Raw genomic sequence first — 10,297 nt, forward strand, 5'->3', positions numbered from 1 at the left:
CTGCCGCGCGGAACTGACCCTCTCAAAGAAAGCACACTCCACGACCGGTGAGTTTACTATACATATGTTTTTACTGCACATAAAAATGAAGCACACATTCTGTGCGCTAAAGAAGTTTTTTTTCCACTTTCTCATTTTCTTGGCTGAATTATAGAAGAAATTAAGATATCAAGCTATTATTACAATCAAATCAAAACAATGAATGTGCTTGCTGCAATCAGACAAAATTTAATGCTCAAACAAAATATAGAGAGAACCTTGTCTTCCACAGGCGCAGGGCGCAACGACCACACGTTGACACCGCTGGCTGAGGCTGTGCTGGCGGTCATCGGTTCCACAAGCCCCAACCTTCTGGGTATCGAAGGAGGCATAGACACCGACGAGTGAGCTGTCATGTTACTGCTATTTGTACGAATTCTAGCCTTTCGAGATTCACACGATTGGGGGTTCTACTAGCAAAGCTAATATTGTATTCATAATCATATCTGAAGTTCGCAAGTACTAAATACTGGGCCACTCAAAGAAATGTTCTGGTGTGTTCTCTCCAGAGCAAGAAAGAACCGTGCACATCCAAGAACTCTAAAACTTCGAGCCATGTTACCTGAAGTTAAAGTCGAGCTAGGCATGTCAATGAAAGACCACTGCGCTCATCAATGATGATCATAAAAATAATATAAACATTAACAATAATAGTAATTATTGGATTAGGAGAGCCACGGCACTACAGAAAGGCAGCAGCCCGTGCAAGGCACGCCCGCAATGCCACATCTTCTGATGGTGATTATGTGATGATGTAAGATCACGACCTAATCTTGTGAGATGCAAGATTAAAATGATGGTGATTATGAGCCGACATGTACATGGGGAGGACGGCGCAGTCTTCTGAACATCGCAAGCGCCGTTGGCCGAGTCTTGAAAGTTTGGGAAAGAAAAATGATAGCAGACTTAGGCTGGTACACTGCTGAAATGGTAGAAGGTATATCTTAAAAAGGTATCATGCAATCCGAACAAGACAAAGGGGATTGTTTCTACTACACTACCATTACAAAATACATTATACTCTCATGATTTCAAACTCCAGGAAGCCATGATTTTTGTTTGATTTATCAGAAATTTATCTAAATAATGATACAAGATAAATATATGATTTGCCCTATGAGTGGCTTCACATACACAGAAGATATTTCATGCTTTCCTTTACGTAGGCCTACTGATCATAACCAGGTATGCTACACATGAAACATTCGTGAAATGTAAGACAAAAGTTTATTTATCCCTCAAAATTGTTCATTGTTGTGGGCTGTTCAAAGAGCACATGACAACTCAAAACAAAATTCAGTTTGTTCATCGGGTCAAGAAGTTGTCTAGTGTGAACTATTAAATGGGGGACACGTGAATAATAAAAGCGGGCACTGCGCCACAGTTTTCATAGCAACTTGTGAGGACGTTGTGACTTGCCCATGCTATGCCACTTAAATTCAATGCCATTGTCCTGTAATTCATATTTTTGTTCTTGCAGCCCTTTTGTTTAGTACACATCTTTCCGAGCATCGGTGCACTGCAGAGGGAACACGCATGGATCTGTTGCTTCTCCGCAATGTGCCGGCGCTCGGTGTACGCCATGCTACCAGATCACAGCGTCTGCGCAAGTTGCTGTAGAAATTTCCGCATGAGCCCCGTTGAGTGCGCTTATCACCAAGCACCGGTGCATTGCGGAGAAGCAACAGCTCCATGGGTGTTCCCTCTGCAGTGTACCGGTGCTCAGAAAGAAGCACACTCAACAAAAGGGCTGCAAGAACAAAAAATATGAATTACAGGAAAACGGCATTTGGTTTAAGTGGCATATGGATACACTAAGAACATAGCGAGACAACCAAACTTAGGAAATTTGTTTGAATTAACCAGAAGTATAATATCCGAGTCTGAATTATCGCAAGACTACCGTATACAGGCTAGACTTTTATGAAGTCAAGCTGAACTATGACAAACAGCAAAAAAATATATTGTTTTATGTTGAAAACTCTACTGCTACGTAGACCAAAAGGTCACAAACACAAAGCTTGGACCTCATTTGCTTCAGGTCCGTTGTATTGAGATGGCAAGTCAAATGCATGAAGGCACAAAGCTGAGACAGTCTGTTACATAAACATATTTGTGCGAGATTAGTGCTCTGAAATCTCGCTCATTTCGTAGGTAGCAGTCACTGTAACAGCTGAGTTCGCTGCTGCTGAGCATATGCTGACGTCAAGCTTTTGCAACACTTCCAACATGCACATTGCATACCATGAGGAATGTCTTTTCTGAAATAAAACCATCCTGAAAGGGTGAACAGTATTGATAAATAAAAGAAATCAGAAGTAATCCTGAGCAGTCAGTTCAAATATGGTGTACAGTGAGTACAATTTATTAAGCACCGACCAGTAGACACTACCACTAAATTTGGAATCACCCTGAGCAGATCTGCTGCTCAACATGGTAGTCTTTGACATAAAACAGAATTGTAGGGACAAGCAACCAGAAATATCTGGCCGGCATCAACACTGCACACTGGATCTCCATGAAGCCAGCTGTTTTCACAACTAATAGCCGCAACAGTCAAGATCGGGCTTGACCTGCACACTGTAGGCTGGCTTTACTAAAGCCCACAAACTTTCGCAACTAATAGCAGCAATGGCCGAGAGCTGAGGAGTCGAGCTTGATCCACATGCACACAAAAAGCATGAATGAAATACAAATAAGAGTGTTCTCAAATTATGTACAAGGGTGACAAGACTGACATTCTTGTGTATTTTCCTTAGGGCCAGCACAGCACCAGTCAGCGTGCAGCCAAGCACTAACGAGGTGGTTGGAGAGGACCGAGTCCTGAACTACAAAGTTGAAGTGGACCCCGGGGTCGCATTCCTCGAGGTGCCGGAGTCCGAAGAAACGCAGGACTACGAGCCTCCGGACTGGCCGATGGACGAGGATGAGCCACCCGTGGAGCCCGGTGCAGCAGCTGCGCTGCTACGTCGGGAGGGGCCTCTTCCTGTGGCAGGGGGACCGCCTGAGGCAGCAGCTGCTCCTGAAAGACGACCGGCACCACTGGGCCGGCAGGGACCACCTCGTTCACGACCGGTCTGGAGGCCCAGCGCACCACCCGCAGGCTCGGCAGCCAGCACACGGGCTGCAGACAAACAGTTTTATAAGGACATCATGCAGCAACAACACGAGAACGTAAAGTTAGAATGGCAGTGCCTCCTTGCCAAACTGAAGGCGACGGTAGAGCAGGCAAGGGCATCGGAAGAGCAGGCAAGGGCAGCAAGGGCAGCCTGCGAGGCTGCCGAAATGATGAAAAAGGCTGCAAACTTTTATATTGAACAGGGAGAAAAAATTTTCATGTTACTTGGGAAGGCCCTTCAACAAGACCCTTAAAGGGGAGGAGGGGCCTTCAGTTTGGCAAAGAGGCACTGCCGTTTTAGCTTTACTTCGTAAATACAATAAACAGTTTTTTTTGGTTAGTTCTCTTCAATGTCTTTTTGGTTCCAAGTATGCAAAAAAATTCCACTGCATTATGTATTTCATTTAGCAACATGCAAAAGTAAAGAAATGATGGCATCATAAAAAAATGCAACGACTTTTACACACTCAGCTAGGTAAAAGTGAAAGTCATTAGTGTAATAAACACGCGCAAAGACCGCACCCGGAAAAAAAATGTTTGCCTTGCGCACCATTGCATTTGTACAGGCCTGAGCGATGACACCGCCGACGTGGCATGCAGTCAGCATCAAAGCTTTTTTTTCCTTTGCAATCCTTACAATCATCTCCCTTCTTGCTGCCTTTTGTTGAAGTTGCTTAAGGCACATTCAGCCAAAACACCTAACTATTCATCTCCCTTTTTATGTTTGAGCAACCTTCATCTATGATCCACTGACGTCAAAGCCGAGTGGGAACGACAACGAAAGAAAGTACAAACTGCAGGTCCAAAATGGAAGCGCAGCGGCGTAAAGGCCCATACACACAGCTTCGTTTCAGTGCGTTTGACTGCACTGTATCGAAAAGTAGCCACAACTCCTTGGGCTGCCTATGGTTCATATAAAACGAAGCAACTAACTTGCTTATCAGACGGCAAACAAACGGGGGCCCCGCACCATGCTGGTGATTGACTTCCCACCACATGGAAGCACTTACCAAGGCATAGGATGCCACAAATTGCCCGGACATGCACTGATGTGCACCATATTTTCTACAAAACTACCTGGTTTTTGGCATGCGAACTTGAAAAACTGTGCCAAACTTACAATGACGACATTCAACCAGCACGTACGGGATATTTCGGCGTTGGTAAAGTGTGCTACGAGCAGAAAGTTCCAATATGCCACCGACAAAGTTTTGATGCGAAAGGCTATTGTGTCGGAAGAAAAAATTTAAATATGCGGTTCAAGGCGTAACTGGAATCCCGCAATTATTTGACCCGCGGTTCTAGACGCCACGCATAGTAAAGTTATGAGTTAGTGAAGTATTGATAAACAATGCAAGGATCCATATGTCATGGACCGCAAAGGCCGATGTCTCGGTGGCAGCGTTTCAGCGAGCTTGCATTTGGGGGCCACTGCCGACTGATCATTGCCTGGCCGAGCTCGCGGCGAGGCATGCTTCCCGTACTCGGCGAGGAGGCCCCGAAGGTGCGCTCAAAGCATGGAAACTACATCATGAAGATAAAGGCAAAGGGCATCGTTAATCTTCTTCAGGCAAGGCTGATGCAAAGAGTGTGTGAACATAAATGTTAAAAAGTGTTGTCAATGCACCGCCACGAAGAGTCCTGCCAACTGTGCAGCCGCAGCCCTCCTCTGCCACTCGGACTTTCTTTTCTTTGACGGTTACTCTGTTGCAGGGCGACTCAATGAAACTATCGCCGCGATACATAGCAAGTGCTACAGCTGAATCAGGCGCATTTTACCATAGCTCTCGCTGCAAATGGCCGTCGCCTCAACCACCAGTATACAGTCGACTACAGACACGATGGTTGTAATCACATTCTGCTTGTACAGTGGCGTCGAAAAGAAATAGGGGGGGAGACTGCCCCGCCGACAGGTCAGAAATTTAATGCACCCCTCCCCCATATAATGGATATGGGGGAGGGGTGCAAACTTGCCCTTCCCCCCCACCACTGTCGCCCTCCCCATCTGCTGAATGGTTCTGACGTCTCTGCGCTTGTAATCACCCATTTTTTCTGACAAAAACTTTTACTTCAGTGTCCTATTCGAAAGTTTCTGGCAATAGCCACAGTTTCAACAGATTGTTCATGGTGACTGTTGTGTGTAGAGTGGTGGCACCATCGGGGACACGGACCGCAATCCTAGAAGATTACGCCACGCCGCGGAAAAAATGCAAAGCACGCAGTCAACGGCCAACGCCAGCCAGTGAACCTATCATGTCTTCATTACGTAGCCTTTGTATCTTGAGTCAATAAATAGTTCATGTTATCCGGTCATCATCTACTGGCCAAGATCTATCATGTGGTGATGAGGATAAGATTGCATAGAGACTGCCGCACTCTACGGCCCCACATTGGAACGTACAGGTGAGGCAGAAGGTTTGTGAACATCGCCCTTTGTCCGGGTACCCCCCTTGTACCCTCGACAAGAAATGGCGACCCTGGGACAGATAGGAGAATTCAACCCTGCGTTTCCGGAGAGGTGGGACGCCTACGAGGCAAGATTGAACTTCCACCTCGAGGCAAACGATATCACCAACCCAACCAGAAAACGTGCTGTTTTTTCTTTTAGCGTTTGCGGAGCTGCCACTTTTGACTTAGTACAGTCACTACTCGCGTTGGCAACTCCCAAAACGAAGACCCTCAACCAACCGTTGGAGATTGTACGCCAGAATGCCTTTACCGGCGGAATCAGGGTCCCGAGAAGTCTGTGGCCTTATTCATTGTGGAACTACGGCGGTTTTCACAAAACTGCAACTTTCCAAATCTCACGGAAACACTGTGAGATCTACTCGTGTGTGACCTGAGGGATGAAACTCTTGAAGCTCGACTTTTCGCAAAAAAAAAAAAACCCTCGTTCAAGATCGCTCAGGAAGAAGTGCTGACAGCTGAAGCGGCGGCTCAAAGCACCACGATGTGAGGGGAGGAGAACCAGCTGTGGCCACCAACGTTGCCATACATCAGGACTAACAGGAAGGAGAAAACACGCTTAGGCAACCGACAAGGAAACAGTATACCACGGGAAAACAAAGCCTTGCAATGGGTGCAGAGGAGCTCACGGACGGGAGTATTGTCAATTTAAGGATGCCCAGAGTCACTTATGCAGAAACATCGGCCGCATCGACTGTGTGTGTCGCATGAAACAATGAGCGCAGAGCGGGCCATGGGAACAAGAGGATCCAAAACCATGGCGAATGTTCTGAACTTGAACACACAATCTGATGATGTGTACGATACTAACCAACTGGCCCCGCCACAGGCATCGCAGACACGTAAGCACCGGACGTCGGCAATGATGGAAGTTGACTAGGGGTCAGAGTTATCGATCATCCCAGAACAAACAAATGAGGTCATGAAGAAGATGCTGTACCGGGTGAGCCATTTCAATCGCAAGTCAGATTTCCATTGCAATACGGTGCAGATCAAGGGGGTGTATAAGGTCCATGTCAAGCACAGCAGTATCGAAAGAGACCTGAAACTGCTAGTAACACACGGACAGTGGACAACCCTCCTTGGCATGGACTGGTTTAAACCATTGGGAATCAGGCTGCTAGGGGTAAATAAGGTCACAGGGCTGTCTATTGAAGGTGTGCTTGCAAAGTATGATGGCGTTTTTGGGTAAAAGATTGAGAAGTTTGAGGGACCCCCAGTATCGCAGCACCTTGACTTTACAATGATGCTAATCCGCATGAAACCCTATCAAAAGCCCTTTGCGCTCACGCTTAAAATTGACGCTGAACTTGATTGCTTTATTGAACAAGGCATTTTGGAGCCGGTCAGGCAACCAAAGTGGGAGACCCCGATTGTGACGTCCATGAAGGCAACTGGAAACATTAGAATATGCGGCGCCTACAAGTGCACTTTCAACAAGGCACTGGCTCAACACCCGTACCCGATCCCCATGGTACAGCACCTCCTGGCATCACTCTCGGGGGGGAGGCTGTTTGAAAAACTGGATTTGGCAGAAGCTTACCAGCAGTTGGTGGTTGATGAAGAAGCGGCGGAGGCACAAACGATCATAACCCATCGAGGAGCATTTCGAGTAAAGCGGCTACGGTTTGGAGTAAATGTTGCTCTTGGGATCTTTCAGAGCTTCATGGACGACCTCCTGAAGGGGATCACCGGGGTTGTGTCATAATTCGATAACGTTCTAATTGCTGCAAGCACCAAAGAAGAGTTGGCAGGCCACCTCGAGGAAGTCCTGCACCGTCTTGCTGATGCTGGACTCAGGGCAAAAAGTGAAAAGTGCCATTTTGAAGTGTCGCAGCTCGAGTTCCTGGGATTTCTCATTGACGAGACGGGCGTGCACCAAACAAAAGAAAAGGTGAAGGCGATTCATGAGGCACCAGTACCAACAAGCAAACAGGAGCTACAGGCTTTCCTAAGACTGCTAAACTTCTATTGCATCTTTCTACGAAAAAGCAGCAGTGGCCAAGCCACTACGTCAGCTACTTGACAAAGAGGCACGGTGGGAGTGGACGCCTCTTCATGAACAAGTTTTCAACGAACGCAAGCAGCTGCTGTCCTCAGCAAGTGTGCTGCACCATTATGATAAAACAAAGCCCTTTGTGCACACTTGTGATGCCTCGCCATAAGACATACATTAAAGCTGTACTTGGCCGTCGACCGGAAGATGACAAAGAGGTCCCCGTCGCATTTTACTCCCGCACATTGACATCTACCAAGCCAAACTATGTTCAAATTAACAAAGAAGCCTTTGCAGTGCTGGGAAGCGTAAAGAAGTTCCATGACTACACGTATTGCCTTCGAGATCATAACACCACAAACCACCTTTGGGACTGCTCACACCTGCAAAGCAAATGCCATACATCTTGTCTCCACGAATGTTGCGTTGGACGATCCTACAGAATGCTTATAACTACAGTTTGGATCATTGACCTCGGAAGGACATACAACATGCCGATGCATTTAGTTGTCTCTCACTTACCATTCCAGAGTTTGTGGTGCCACCTCCTCTAGAAGTTTTGTTTCTGGAGAACACATCCAATCCACTGCTCCACGCCAAGGACGGCGCACAAATGACAGCAAAGAACACCGTTTGAAGGGTTCTCAACTGGGCTCTGAAGGGTTAGCTGCCAGGCGGCCTTGAGGCAAATTTTCAGCCATTCAAGATTCGACAACATGAGATGCCGGTTCACAAAGGATGTATACTTTGGGGGAACAGGGTCGTAATTCCCCCAGAAGGCAGGAAGGTGTTGCTGGAGGCCCTCCATGTCGGACATCCTGGCATCGACCAAATGAAGGCTCTGGCTCGCAGCTATGTGTGGTGGCCCAAGATGGACAGAAGCATAGAAGAGCATGTGATCAAGTGCATGGCATGCCAAGAGTAACGACCTGCACCTCCTCGTGCCTCAGTAGACGCATGGAATGCAACTCCAGCACCGTGGTCTCGGATGACGGGGCTCAGTTCACCTCCGAAGAATTCCGCACATTCTTGAAAGCCGGTCTCATCAGACACATCACGTCAGCACCCTTCCACCCGTCAACTAACGGACAAGCAGAGCACATGGTGCACACAACGAAAGATTCGCTACAGCGTATTGTAAAAGGGAACATGAGGGCAGCATCTGACCAGTTTTCTGCTACAGGAGCATGTAACACCATGCATGATGACAGGCAAGAGCCCAGTGGATATGCTGATGAACAGGAGGTTGAAGACGACACTTGTCCGACTGCACCCAGACCTGACTGAGAGCATGAGGAAGGGAGCTAATGAGAATTCCAGCGAAGGAGCCCAACCGAAGTCCCGAATATTTCGAACAGAAGACCCGGTGTTCATATGCAGCTACAGCAGTGGCCCTTCATGGATACTGGCGACAGTGGTTGAAATGACGGGTCCAGTTTCCTACAAAACCCGCACCCAGGAGGGCATTATCGTGCGACGTTCTGTCGACGAGGTGTGTAGGAGCGGTGCATTGAGAGTTGCAACAGACAGCATCAGCCACGGAGAGCGGCAAGCTGCTCGTCCTGAACCACCCGGGCACCCGGATACAGGCAGCGCAGTGCAAACGTCGGTGATGGGCCCAGTGCAAGATGTGGATGTGGCCAGGCAGAAGAGATCAGACGGGGCTCGAGCTCTTCGAGAAAGAGTTCACTTAGGGGGAAGGAGTGTTGTGTATTGAGTGGTGGTGCCATCTGGAAACAGATGCCAAACCTAGAAGACCACGCCACACCGCGCGAACATTGCAAAGCATGCAGTCAACGGCCTACACCAGCCAACAAACCTGTCACGTTGTCATGTAGCCTTTGTATCTTGAGTTAATAAATAGTTAATTATATCTTGTCGTCATCTACCGGCCAGGATCTAACAGTGACTATACTTGAAGTGTACTGAAAAAAGTTTGTTAGTTACGGCCTCATTATTTCAAGCACAGTATGATCAGACCGTTTAAAAAAAGTTGGCGCCGATATATTCGTAGACAGCATGATTAGTACTTGTACCTAACTAATTCAAAAACAACCCTTACCTCTAACCCTTACCTTTTTTTTCCAGTTTTCTGTGCACCTGGTTGTATGCGCACTCCGCTGGCGTGTCTACCCAGCGGTACGGCACGATCAATCACGGCCATCGTAGCCGATCGCCATCTACGATGACGAGCCCGTTTGAAGTTCCTCCTCCGAAGTTGTCTCTGATACAGCTCTGCGATAGCATGTGGAGGTCATGGGTGCTTCCTTGCCACTTGGCAACCACCTCACGATCTCTGAGCATATGCCGACCACCAAGAGGACTACCTACTTGTCCGGCGTTGGTTCCGAGGAGCTCCGCTGCTGCTGACCACCTGAAGTGGAGAAATATGTCTGAGATTCGTTCATGACAGACAATAAAAATTCTAGCGCAGTTTCGATTCAAATATATATAGCCACGCCATAACAATTCCTAGCGAAGGTTCATAAACACTGCTATAACGTATCAAGCTACTCGCTACCTTCCAAAATGTTTTGGAACATGACGTCCGTCGGGAGTTACGCTGACATTTTGAGAAACTGTTTGCTTTTCCGACTGTTTTTAAACACGAAACACATCATTTTACAAAGGAAGGATTGCCTCGGAACTGTACCTCGCCTAACTCCGTGATCCACGGG

Source organism: Ixodes scapularis, unplaced genomic scaffold (assembly GCF_016920785.2).
Source record: "Ixodes scapularis isolate PalLabHiFi unplaced genomic scaffold, ASM1692078v2 PGA_scaffold2__306_contigs__length_199485367, whole genome shotgun sequence".
Taxonomy (NCBI): domain Eukaryota; kingdom Metazoa; phylum Arthropoda; class Arachnida; order Ixodida; family Ixodidae; genus Ixodes; species Ixodes scapularis.